The sequence below is a fragment of the Canis lupus genome, chromosome 7 (genome assembly GCF_003254725.2).
Source record: "Canis lupus dingo isolate Sandy chromosome 7, ASM325472v2, whole genome shotgun sequence".
Taxonomy (NCBI): domain Eukaryota; kingdom Metazoa; phylum Chordata; class Mammalia; order Carnivora; family Canidae; genus Canis; species Canis lupus.
The window spans coordinates 51553482-51566200 of NC_064249.1; the positions used below are offsets into that span (position 1 = coordinate 51553482).

Sequence of the window (12719 nt, forward strand, 5' to 3'; positions counted from 1 at the left end):
TTTCCCCTCTCTGGAGTATGATCTTACCATTATTAAGATGAAAGTTTGGACTAGAAATCACAAATCTCTCCAGTTCTGGTAGAGAAGTGATCAGAGTGGCTTTCAGCTCTATATCCCACTTTCTATCACAGTCAGACTAAACTTCTCTAAACATGACTTTCCTCGTGTCATTCACATACCCCAAATCTTTCCGGTTTTTTTTTTTTCTCACCTGTATAGTCCATACTTTTCTGCCCGCTTAGGGCTCTCTGTAATCTGGCTCCATAGGACCTGTCTCCTCCTGTCCATTAGAAACCTGCTCCTTCTCATCCAGAAATCTCTATCCCATATCTGTTTTTTACTCCATGACTTCATTTATTTTGTTTCCTTCTTAGGCATGTTCTCTCTATTCTCTCCAAAAGTCACCAATATTTCATACCTATCTTGGTTTTCAGCTCTTCTCTAAGGCCTTTCAAAATTTTGCTGAAATTTTTCTCTAAGCCAGAGTTGGTAAACTTTTTTGTGAAGTGCTATATTTTAGGTTTGGGGGATATGTAGTCTCTATGGCAACTACTCAACTTCATGGTTATAATGAAAAAGTAGTCATAGATGATACATAAATACTTGAGTATGTCTGTGTTCCAATAAAACTTTATTTACAAAAGCAGGTTTTATGATATTTTGCATTAATACTATGATATTATATGACCCTTACTATCAATACCATGAGATACTCTGTTATTTATTGGGTTAAATGGAGTAACAATGAGTAACTAGACTTTTAAGTTTTATAAGTGTAAGAGTATGTCTTATAAGCCTATTACATACTTTATAATAATCATTATAGTACTGAGCATCTAGATTATGGTTCATATAGATTCTGTTTTGAGTGGTTTCTTATTTTTCATTCAATGATCTCATCTATAAAATGGCAGGTTTGGATTAAGACTTCCTCTATCTCTGGCATTTGATGGAGCCAGAATAGAAAGGCTTAAACTTTTTTAAAAAATTAAATAATGGTTTTCTTTCACTTTAAAAAATTATAGTATAGGGGACACCTGGGCGACTCAGCAGTTGAGCGTCTGCCTTTGTCTCAGTCCTGATCCCTGTCCAGGGATCAAGTCCCACATCAGGCTCCCCACAGGGAGCCTGCTTCTCCCTCTGTCCTTATCTCTGCCTCTCTCTCTGTGTGTCTCATGAATAAATAAATGAAATCTTTTTAAAAAATAAGAGATTAAAAAAAAAAGAGAGATTAGAGTATAATACACATAACCTAATATTTGTCATATCAACCATTTTTAAATGTATAGAACTCAGTGCTATTAAGCACAGTTATGAACACTGTTGTGCAACCATCATCCTCATTCATCTCCAGACTCTTCATCTTGCAACAGTGAAACTCCATACCCAAAAACCAAACTTCCCATTTCCCTCTCCCTTTCATTTGCTAGTAGCCACCATTCTACTGTCTCTATGATTTTGACTACTGTACATGCATCCTGTAAGTAGAATTATATAGTAATTTGCTATTGGTTTATTTCACTTAGTATAGTGTCTTTAAAGTTCATTCATGTGTAGCATATGTCAAAATTTTCTTCCTTCTTAAGACTGAATAACAACCCATTGTATATATACCTTTTTGTTTATCCCTTAATCTGTTGATGGGCACTTAGGTTACTTCCATGATTTAGCTATTGTGAATAATGCTGCTATGAACACAGGCATAAAATATCTCTTCAAGACTCTGCTTTCAGTTTTTTTGAAGTATAAATTTCTTTTCTTTAGCTAGTTTTGCATTTAGTTTGTTCTTTTTTGAGTTTACTGAGTTGTAGAGATGGTAGTTTATTCAAGGATCTTTTTGTTTTTTGTTTTTTGTTTTTTTTTGGTTGTTTTTTAATGTAAGCAGTTATAGCCATAAGTTTCCCCCTTAGCAGTGCCTTCTTTTTACCCTGTAAGTTTTAATATATTGTGTTTTCATTTTCATTTTAAAGTACTTTCTAATTTCCATCATTTCTTCTTTGATTCATTTCTTTTTAAGTATGTTGTTTAATTTCTATAAAATTTTAAATTTTCCAGTTTTTCTTCCATTAGTGAATGTCATCCCATTTTAGCTAGAGGGGTTACTTTGAATGAAGTCTATCTTAAACTCTACTAAGATTTAATTTATAAAATACCATATAGTCTATTCTGGAAAATGTTTGGTAGGTACACTATTTGGTCTTTCTCAGGGACATTTATGTTGGTTTATTTTTTGTTTTTAATGGGCTATACTTCCCTGCTTCTTTGTATGACTTTTTGTTGTTGAAAACTGAGCATTTGAATTTAATAATATGTTAACTCTAGAAGTCTGATTCTTCCCCTTTCCCAAGATTGGGTGTTGTGTTTTGTTTGTTTCTATGGGTGTAGTCTTTATGTTTCTATGCAGAGCATTAGCTTGAAGTGTAAACTTAAGGTCTTCTTGGGTCTTTTCTGAGACTGCACCTTCTTATGGACATGTGGGGTGACTTCTGAATCTCCCTCATATATGTGGTTGATTTTCAGTGTCCTGTTCTTTAATATCTGACACCCAAAAAGAGAAAAATGAAAGAGGAGGAAAAGGGTGCCTTTCTTATAAATCCCCCAGAAATTGCTTTAGCCTGAAGATGAAAGGCTTACAACCATGGGAGTGGAGTGCAACAATGACTGCCCATCTCTTTTGTCTGGAACTTCCACACTAGAAGTAACAATCAGCAGTTGGAATGCAAATCCCTGCTATTTGGAGGACCACATCCTTATTGCACACCTTAACTCCTGTAAACGATGTGCAAGCTGCTCCAGGAGCATGTACACAGCTGCCTGCCAACGGACTGAAGGGTGGGAGATGGACAGTTCCTCCTGTGTTTAGAGCTGAAATTGACTGAAATAACAATTCACCACTAGAGGCTTCCCTTGGAAGTTGGAAGGCTTCAATTAACTCCAGAGTTCTGAAGTAATCCATTAGATTCTGCTAATCCAATTGTTGTCTTGGTGCTTTTTCACCATCTTCCCAGAATCCTCTTAAAGCCTTAACCTTTTTTTTTTTTTTTTTTTCCAGTGTGAATTGGAGAATTTAGACACTGGTGTGAATTGGAGAATTTAAATATCTTCATAAGGGATCCCTGGGTGGCGCAGTGGTTTGGCGCCTGCCTTTGGCTCAGGGCGCGATCCTGGAGACCCGGGATTGAATCCCACATCGGGCTCCCGGTGCATGGAGCCTGCTTCTCTCTCTGCCTGTGTCTCTGTCTCTCTGTCTCTCTCTCTCTCTCTCTCTCTCTGTGTGACTATCGTAAATAAATAAATAAACTTTAAAAAAAATAAAATAAATAAATATCTTCATAAGCTTCTGTCCTTCCAGGAAACTCCAAAAAAACCTAAGGGCTTCTCTCTCTTCACCCACAAAAATTAAGTTTGAGGTTAAGAAAACTGCATAACTGAGTTATGGAGTCAACCTCAAGAAACTTCAGGAGAATCCAATACAAACATTATAAGTTTAATATTTTATCAATAGAGCATCATTGTATTTCACATAGTAATGAACTGAGTCCTTAATTTGTATTCATTTGAGTTACACACTCACACTTTTTTTTTCAAAATATGACATTTATTTGTGGTCCTAAAGCAGGAGAATGGAAATCTCTCTCAGAAATCAGAGATTTTTGCTAAAAAGAAAGTCACCTTTCTAATACAATGTTCCCAAACTCCTACCACTGGGTTTGGGCAAGTCAGGACCTGCTGATGTAGTGGGCACAGAAAGGGATTGGAGGTGGAGACTGATGGGGAGAGAATTGCACTGAAGGAGGAGGTATGAGAAGAACTATGTTCTTCCTTAAATTTAACCATAAAAGAGCCTTAATATACATTTTCCCCCATATCCAAGAGATAAAGAGTCTCATCAGATATCTTCTTTTTCAGCCCTTCGATTTTTCTGAGGACTCAACACTATTTAGTGTTATATCAGTGCAGCAATAACCAAAAATTCAGCAATCTGAAAAAGTTTAAATTTTTCTTTTTTTTAATTTTTATTTATTTATTATAGTCACACAGAGAGAGAGAGGCAGAGACACAGGCAGAGGGAGAAGCAGGCTCCATGCACCGGGAGCCCAATGTGGGATTCGATCCTGGGTCTCCAGGATCGCGCCCTGGGCCAAAGGCAGGTGCTAAACCGCTGCGCCACCCAGGGATCCCTAAATTTTTCTAAGTAAATGACAGTGATTCTCTCTCTCTCTCTCTCTTTTTATTTTTTAATTTTTTTTAGAGACGAGTGGGAAGAAGCTACTTTCCTGCCTTCTTAAACATAACCCAAACATCACAGTTTAAATCTTGGTAATGCATGCTTAATGTCACAAACATGAGTTTTTATGTAATCATAAAATACCTTATTACAGAGGAAGGGACTGCCTATCTTCACATACTGCATGAGACTACCCTATATCTTAGGGTAATTTGGTCCTGTATTGGGCTTTCTTACAAGTGTTGTACTGCCCACTACTACTTCAAATTTCTTTTCTCCTCTTGCTAGTAGCTAATATTGTCTGCACCTCTAGTTAAACATACACCTCTAGTGGGCTTTGATAAGCAGGTAGGATACCCAAGATAGTTCACTTGTTGGTCTAATAAAATTAGCTAGGTATACGTGAAAGTTTGATTTCATTATATAAAGTTTATGATTATTGGTGTTTTAACCTTAATATTCAACTATGTTCTTCAGGTTAAAACATCAGAATAAGTGATTTTTAGATAATTGAGGTATTTCTTGTAAAAGTGAGCAGGAAAGAGAGACAGACAGGCAAGGAGAGAATGAGAGAAAGATAGAGAAAGAACAAATTGTGGTTGACCATACTGTGTATGCCCTATTGTCCTTCTCTTTGCTCTTATTCTACTCAATTCATTGACAATGCACTCTCTTTCACATGTTACCTAAGCCTATCATATTATTCAGCGAACAAACAAGTAGGTATTTGGATTATATACATAATTATTTATAGAACAACAGAAAGTACAATATAATATACTTGAAAGAGGATGACCAATGGCTAGTCCTTGAATCTTAGCTAATATCTGATTAAAATAGCCTGTGTAATTCAGTGATTCAAACAAGACACTTCACTTCTCTGAGATTCATTTTGTCTGTATTTAGAGTGAAAGGCTGAATCAGGGATCCCTGGGTGGCGCAGCAGTTTGGCGCCTGCCTTTGGCCCAGGGTGCGATCCTGGAGACCCGGGATCGAATCCCACATCAGGCTCCCGGTGCATGGAGCCTGCTTCTCCCTCTGCCTATGTCTCTGCCTCTCTCTCTCTCTCTCTCTCTCTCTCTGTGACTATCATAAATAAATAAAAAATTTAAAAAAATATTAAAAGAAAGGCTGAATCATCTGTAAGGTTCCTTCTAGCACTACTCTAGGATTCTACTCTTTAAGATATGATCTTCCCTTTTACATGAAAATTTCCCAAACAATCAAAGAATAATTAAGACCCCAGAATGATGCAAATTCCAGCTTTATTAGTCATGGCAGATAATTTTTGAGGTTCATTCCCCAGATTCTAACAGGTTGAAAGGTTTATAGATGGGAAACAGTGTCAGCATGGGTTCGGCAACACAAATTTCTTTTGCTGCACTAAATCTCTGCTCACTAAGAAACAGTCTTGTGAAAGCAAATATTGGCCACCAACCTGGCAGTGCACATCCACAGAGGAGGTGAGCTGACACAGATCAGATGAGCGCAGAATAAAAACTTGTCTAAGCCACAGACCTTTGGAAATACAGAAGCAATTCTACTGACCTTTTTCTTCCCTTCATAGAAATGTTGACTTGCGCCATTGTGATTCTGTGTGTAACCTGGAGCCAGAGGAAGAAATATAGAAATACCACAAGGAAAGCTCATCTCCCCACATGTCCAATTTGATTAAAACTGTTCAGGGCTCTCCCTCTGAGAGCCAGCCTTCAGGGATCTCCATATAAGTAAGGATCAGTGGAAGATGCACTTTCTACAGCTCAGAGTGCCTGCTCTCCCAAGTGAGGCTGAGAAGTGGGTTTTTTCCAAAGCAGAGTCCAGAAGGCCAAAGCCCAGGTTCCCAAGATTCCTGTACTTCATGATCCATATTCATGGAATCTTGAGGCAGTAAAGGAGGAGACTTGGAGAGGGACAGAATGGTTTGAATTTAACTCTTATGTTTACAAGCTATGTGTTCTTCAAGTTACTAAACTCAGTGCTTAGGTTTCCTTATCCACAAAATGGCGATAACATTTTTTTTTCATTGTCATTGGGATATGGAAACAATTCAAGATAATGACTGCAAAACTCTGGACACAGTGCTCTGGACATGATTGCTCTGGATGCCAGAGAATGTAGGCATTAATTTTACTGTGCCTCAGCATATTTATTTCTAACATGGAGAGAATAATAACCTTATAAGGTTTTGGGAAAGACTAAGTAAATCAACTTTTATAAAGGGATTATAAACATTATAAAATTTGAAAAAAGCAGTGCTTGGGTGGCTCAATTGGTTAAGCATCTGCTTTCAGTTCAGGTCAAGGTCCCAGGGCCCTGGGATCAAGCCCTGGTTGGGCTTTCTGCTCAGCAGGGAGTTTGCTTCTCCCTCTCTGTCTGCTCCTCCTCCCTGCTCATGCACACACGCTTTCTCAAATAAATAAAATATTTTTTAAATATGCAAAACATCAGCTATTACCATCATTACTGACATCATTCTGGTGGTCATTATCTTCTTCAAAAGTGGCAGTCTAGAAGTCAAGCATAAAATTATTGTTTTTGACATCACTAGGTTTATAATTAGTAAATAGTGTTAGATCTGAACTTACTCATCACTAGAAGGATGTTGCTTACATTGGTCCTGAGACGGGATAGTATAGGGAATAAGATTATGACCTCTGGATTCATATGCTCTTGTTTAAAATCCTGGCTCCAACATCTAACAATTGTATGCCTTTAGGCAAGTTTTTCAATCTCTTTGCCCAGGTTTCATCATCTGTAAGTGGGGATTGTGTTAGTTTATGCTTCATTGAGTTGCCATGAGAATTAAATTATGTGTTAGAATGCTTTTAGCTTCAGGTTTCAAGAAGGTTCCAATGACCTTAAATCATGTATAAGAGAGGCGCCTGGGTAGCTCTGGGTAAGCTCTTGGGTAAGCATCTGCCTTTGCTCAAGTAGTGATCTCTAAGTCCTGGGATTTAGCCCTGCATCAGGTTCCCTGCTCAGTGGGGAGTCTGCTTCTTTTTCTCTCTCCCTCTGCCCTGCTTGTTCTCTTTGTCTCTCTCTGAAATAAATAAATAATAAATAAATAAAATCTTTTTAAAAATCATGAAAAACATTGTTTGATGCCCTGACAGGTAATTGAGTATAAGCAGCATGCCTGCTACAACTAGTGCTTAGCTTCCTTTTCCTAGGTTCTTTTGCATGGCCCCAGTAGGTGTAGGCTCTGACCTCACATAAGCTTCCTCTCTCATCCCAGGATGCTGTTAGCATCACCTGGAAAGCACACATTCTTGTCTTCTAGGAAAGAGAGGCAAGCTTCCCTTGCTTTGCCTGACAGTTTTTGTTGCTAAAAGCTTCCTAATATGATCGCCTTTTTATTATTGGCACAAATTATCTTAGGCTTTGCATCCTCAAACCAATTACTGACAGGAGTGAAAAGGGAGTATCACTATCAGTTTGGGTGAATCCTCTGGGCCAAGAGTCTATATCCATGTCCACTATAAATAGTGATTACTTAGGACTGGGATTGGAGGATCTAAAGGTGTGATGAATGTTAGAGAATATTATTACTTTTTAATTAATATATTTATTGGGGAAATTAAATTGACAGTATATTAAAACCATACATCTCAGGGCTTAGTAATAGTAAGTGCTTAAAAAATAGAGACTACTACTATGTAATTAGTTCTGATTCCTAACCCAACATATCCAGCATCCTCAGTGCCCAGTGCCACAGATTCCCTTTGAACTTGGTGCGCTTGCTGCCCACAATCTGACCCTTCCCAAGCTTACTCCATAGCATAGCCTTTATCATTCATATTCTAAATAATTTTTATGATGCCTTTTCTGACTTCTCCAAGTGGAAAGAGTCTCTTTTCTTTCTATCAACCCTGAAAATACTTCTAATATATACATTTTTCAAATGATGCCACAAAATTAAGTATCTCAATTAATGATCTCAGCTTCCCAAGAATTAGAAGCTGAAATCATTAATTGAGATACTTAAGTGAGATGTTTGAGGGCAGAGATAGAGTTTTTATATATCCCTCCAAAGTGCTTGACCCAGTGCAGTGCAGTTAATGGTTACTCAATGAACAATAGTTAGCTAATTGCTAACTAGTGGCCAAGTGGACTCTAAAAAAAAGTCTTTTACCTTGCATCACTTATTAAAGACTGAAAAGGTAGCAATACAATAACAAATGCACAGGGGTATTGTCACCAAAGGAATTTTTTCCCTCATAAAGAGACCCTTAGCATTGCCAACTCTTCTTTGAGTCCATGACCAAGGAGAAAGTATATGAACAGACAAAAAGTTAAGTTCAGGGAGTCACCAAAATGACATTGGGAATAAAATGTCATGTTCTTTCACCTCACCCAAAACTAGTGTGAAAATTTTCTGTATTCACATCCGCCCAAAATAAGGACTTTTTCTATCCTCTCAGAAAAGCAGAATGCTTACTTTACATTCATTTTGTCTTCTAAAATCCTCATCCCTCCTAACTCCCACCATCCATGGTTCTATGGACTCCAGGTGAAGGGTGAGAGGTATAGGATGATATATATAGGGTGACCACAAAGGATGGGTCACTTCTTATGGATCCTTGACAAACACAAGCAAGGTAGGGCCTATGATTTCTTCCCCTCAGAGCCAGCACCTGTACAGTGGATTCCCGATCACCTTCTGGTGCCTTGTTAGCACTTATAAACCAAGATCCAAACTTTTGAATGTCATTTAGTTGGAACGCATCTGATGTATGATTCTGTACTTCTCATTGTCCATTTCACTGTTTAAACTCTGCTTCCATCTCTTCATCAAATATGCCTCTACTCCCTGCTTAAATATTTGTTTCCAGGTCTTTCTGTCCAGAATGCTCCCCTTCCGGACTTCCAGTTAAGCCCATACTTTGTGTAAGACCCAGCTTCAATCATTCTTCCTCTCACATGCTATGCTTCCCTCTGCTTGATAACTCCAACTCAGCTGACTGTGCCTTCACCATCTGTCTCTTTGGTGAGTACCATTCGTTCATCATTTGATATTGTAAGTCTGTGTGGCTTTCTCTACTATTTCATGTGTTTGTCATTTCTCATCATTAGTATTGGAGTGGATGGGGACTGGGATTTTCTGACTTCCCATTAGTCTTCCCATAGTATTCAGAATTTCCCCCTCCCTAATCCCCATGCTAGCACAGAGAATTGTCTTTAAATACTTATGTGTGTTTGATGAATTTCAAGTTATTGCAGTGATTTACAATCTACTTTGGCTATGTCTGAGCATAATGGTCTTTTTCAGAGTTTATCTCTTGTTTTGGGTGCTAAATTAGGGCAACAACAGGAAACTCTCTACTTTTTGTTCAGCTCCATGCAAGAGAGAAAAGAACTCTCTGTAACCAAGAAATACACTGGTCATATCACTGGGTGGGAGAAGGGGAAAAATGGAGAGCCCTCAGCAATAAACAGGAGCTAGCAGTTAAAGAATCTGTGCTTGATAGTCCATTCTCTTCCCAGCCTTCTAAGAGGTCCAGAGCTATCAATTCCAGTGGCCCTCAAGCACCCCTAGTTCCTGATAGGAAAGTTTTTTCCACATTTCAGCACCTGTGCCCTGGTGCTGCCTAAGTGAGGTCACAAAGAAATTCAGAGGGACTATATAAAATCGATAACAAGGTAAAGGGCATATCTTATATACTTTTATGCTTTATAATATTTGTTAATGATCTCTATTATTTATAGTACATATTAATATGTAACAACACAAGCTAGTGCTCTTATAGTTCATTTTCTGTGAACCCAGAGATGCTTGGTTTACATATGCATATTAAAAATATTCAGAAAAAATAGCATATTATAAAGACTCCAATGAACTCCTATGAAATATCATTTCACTCTCCTGGTCCTTTTTATGACACAACTAAACATGATAAAGTTAGTGCTTCATTTTGGGTTGATGGCAAGAATAATGATTGTAGAGCAAAGGCAAGAGAAGGGTCTGTGTTAGTCCTGAGTTGTTGTTGTTGTTTTCAAGCAAAATACATGTGCAAAAATGGCAGGTTTCCTTCTCTTCTGTATGGTGACCTCATTATTCTTTCTTCTGGAAGGCACCAGTGTTCAAGTTGTATCTGCTCATATAACTGTTCATATATTCACATTTTAATTTTTTTATTTAGCTAAACTACCTGAGTCTACACATTAAACTGAGAACTGAGAAAGTCAAAGCCATGCAAGCACACTTCACCTACCCTTGTGGTAACCATAGATTCCCAATGTTCCTCATTTTGTCCAATATCATTACTGTTCTCACTACCAAAACCATAAGTAATTTCTGAATATTTTAACATGTAAATTTTTATCTCAAACTTATTACAAAGAAAAACACAAAGATATAGTTATCCAAACAAGGATAGTACCACTTTTATGTAGGCTCTATAAGGAAAAATTTTATAGAGTGAATTTTAGACTCTCTTGATATATAGACCCAATCATCTAATCCATATAGCCCTCTTTAGTTGAGATTGTTTATAATAAGTATTTCTTATTTGATTGTCTTAATGGGCTCCAAAATGCAACTGCTATTGTGAAGAATATTACAATATTATGATGAGTTGGGGGTAAAATTTTATGAAGTGTGGAACCCTGCTACTCTATTTCCTGCTGAGACCAGACACTGTCGACAAGTGGGAAGGGCTGCAAGTGTAACTGCAACTTCTCAAGGAAGAAATATTAATAATTGTTTATTTATCCCACTGGAGAATTTGAAAGGGGACAACTAAGAGAAATGATATAGAAAGCCAAAGTAATGATAGAACAATGAGCAAGTGAATGGTGCCAGAAAAGGCAATGGTACACAAAGCAAAATAGAATACTGTCATACTACTTGGCTCAACACTATTTAATAGCAACAACAAATTAAATGATAAAAATAACCATTCTTTAAATATAACTCTTGAGAAGGATAGGAAGTATAAATAGGGACACTGAGTAAGAGAGTGAAATAACTATCTTCCATGGGGGGGAATATAAATATATAATATATAAAATTGATAAATCAAAAGTTGTAAGATAAATGTTTAAAAAATGGAAGTAATTGCCATAAGAAACTATTACAAGTTGAAAGTAGATGTTTCCGGGGAGTGCAGTTGGGAGTTGGGGAGAGGCATGGGATAGTACATGTTGCTTTTAGTTGTTTTATAGTACAATTTGAGTTTTTTATAGCTTCATGTTTTGCTAGAAATAAAAATTAAATTTTAAAAGAGAAGTGGACCTTGGATTGATCTCTGGAGCACTCTGGCATTTAGAGGTCAGGCAATAAATGAAGAGCCTATAAACAGGAGCTAGCAGTAGTTTCCAGGAGAGTAGGAAAATGTCCAAGAGAACATGATGTCCCTAAAGTTTCTCTACCATTATAAAAAATATTCTAAAAAGGAAAGGGTGCGGAACCATGTAAAAGGCTGCTACAGTTCTAAATAAGGAGAGAGAAGCATTCCTTGGATTTATCATGATGGAGTATGTTACTAACATCAACAGTTGACTTTGGATGTAGTGAAAGATTGAGTGGAATAGATTGAAGACAGAATGAGAAGTGAGGAATCTGGTACTGTGGATATAGAAAAATTGAATTGTTTTACTTTAAGGGGAGCAGATAAGAGCGGCAATATCTGGATTGGGCTACAGGCTCAAGGGACTGCCAGTGACCCAGTGAAGCAGGCAGTGACTATGGGTTTACTTAATTGCACCTGGGTAGAAGCTTTGGCCTTTGATAGCTAAAGAAGTTCCTGTCTGGAAGTTTTCTAATTTCTTTATGAAATATGAGACAAAATCATGAGGTAAGAATAGATAGAAGATTAGAGGTATGAAGGTGAGAAAATAAAATGTTATCTCCCTAAGTGGTAGAATTAAGGATAATACAGGGAAACCAAAAGCAAGAGTGATTTGGGCTCAATGTTAGAACAAATAATCTAATGGTCAAAAGAATCTAAAAATAGTCATTTGTAGTTCAAGGACATGAAGCCCTCACATCTTAGCTTGTACATAGTAAAAGAATATGGTGATTTGCAGCTTGCACATGGCATATGACTATGGTGGTTTGCAGCTTAAATATGCCATTATATCCAAGCACAAAACATAGTGTATGTTCACATCAAGTTTCCTCAACATCAGCTGTCTCATTTCCTGGATCTAGTGGGTTCCATCAGAGCTAAAGCTGGACTGCCAACCTTAAGCATGCTGATAAAAGACCTCAGTGGGTGAAGTAGATAGTTAAAAATGAGTGGCTATAAATTTGGCTACCCTTATGTTCTGAGCCCTCAGCTAAGTGTCATCATTTCTGTGATAAAGTAACCCCAACTAGTGTTTTAAAGGAGACCCTAAAAATTACTTTTTATAGGAAGAGGACAGCCTGTTGTTTATACATGTCTTAGAAATTTGTGGGTAAAATAAAGGATTGACTCAGAGCTGACAAACATTACTGAATAGTATTAAATAGACATTTAAGTAGAAGAAGTTAAACAAGTCAAATCTT

General features: G+C 37.3%; 1 long non-coding RNA gene across 2 annotated transcripts in view; it reads left to right on the forward strand.

Moving 5' to 3' along the window:
- Nucleotides 1-12719, forward strand: part of LOC112647837 (uncharacterized) — a 73433-nt gene that overhangs the window by 20694 nt on the left and 40020 nt on the right. The gene's annotated exons all lie outside the window — the stretch shown is intronic.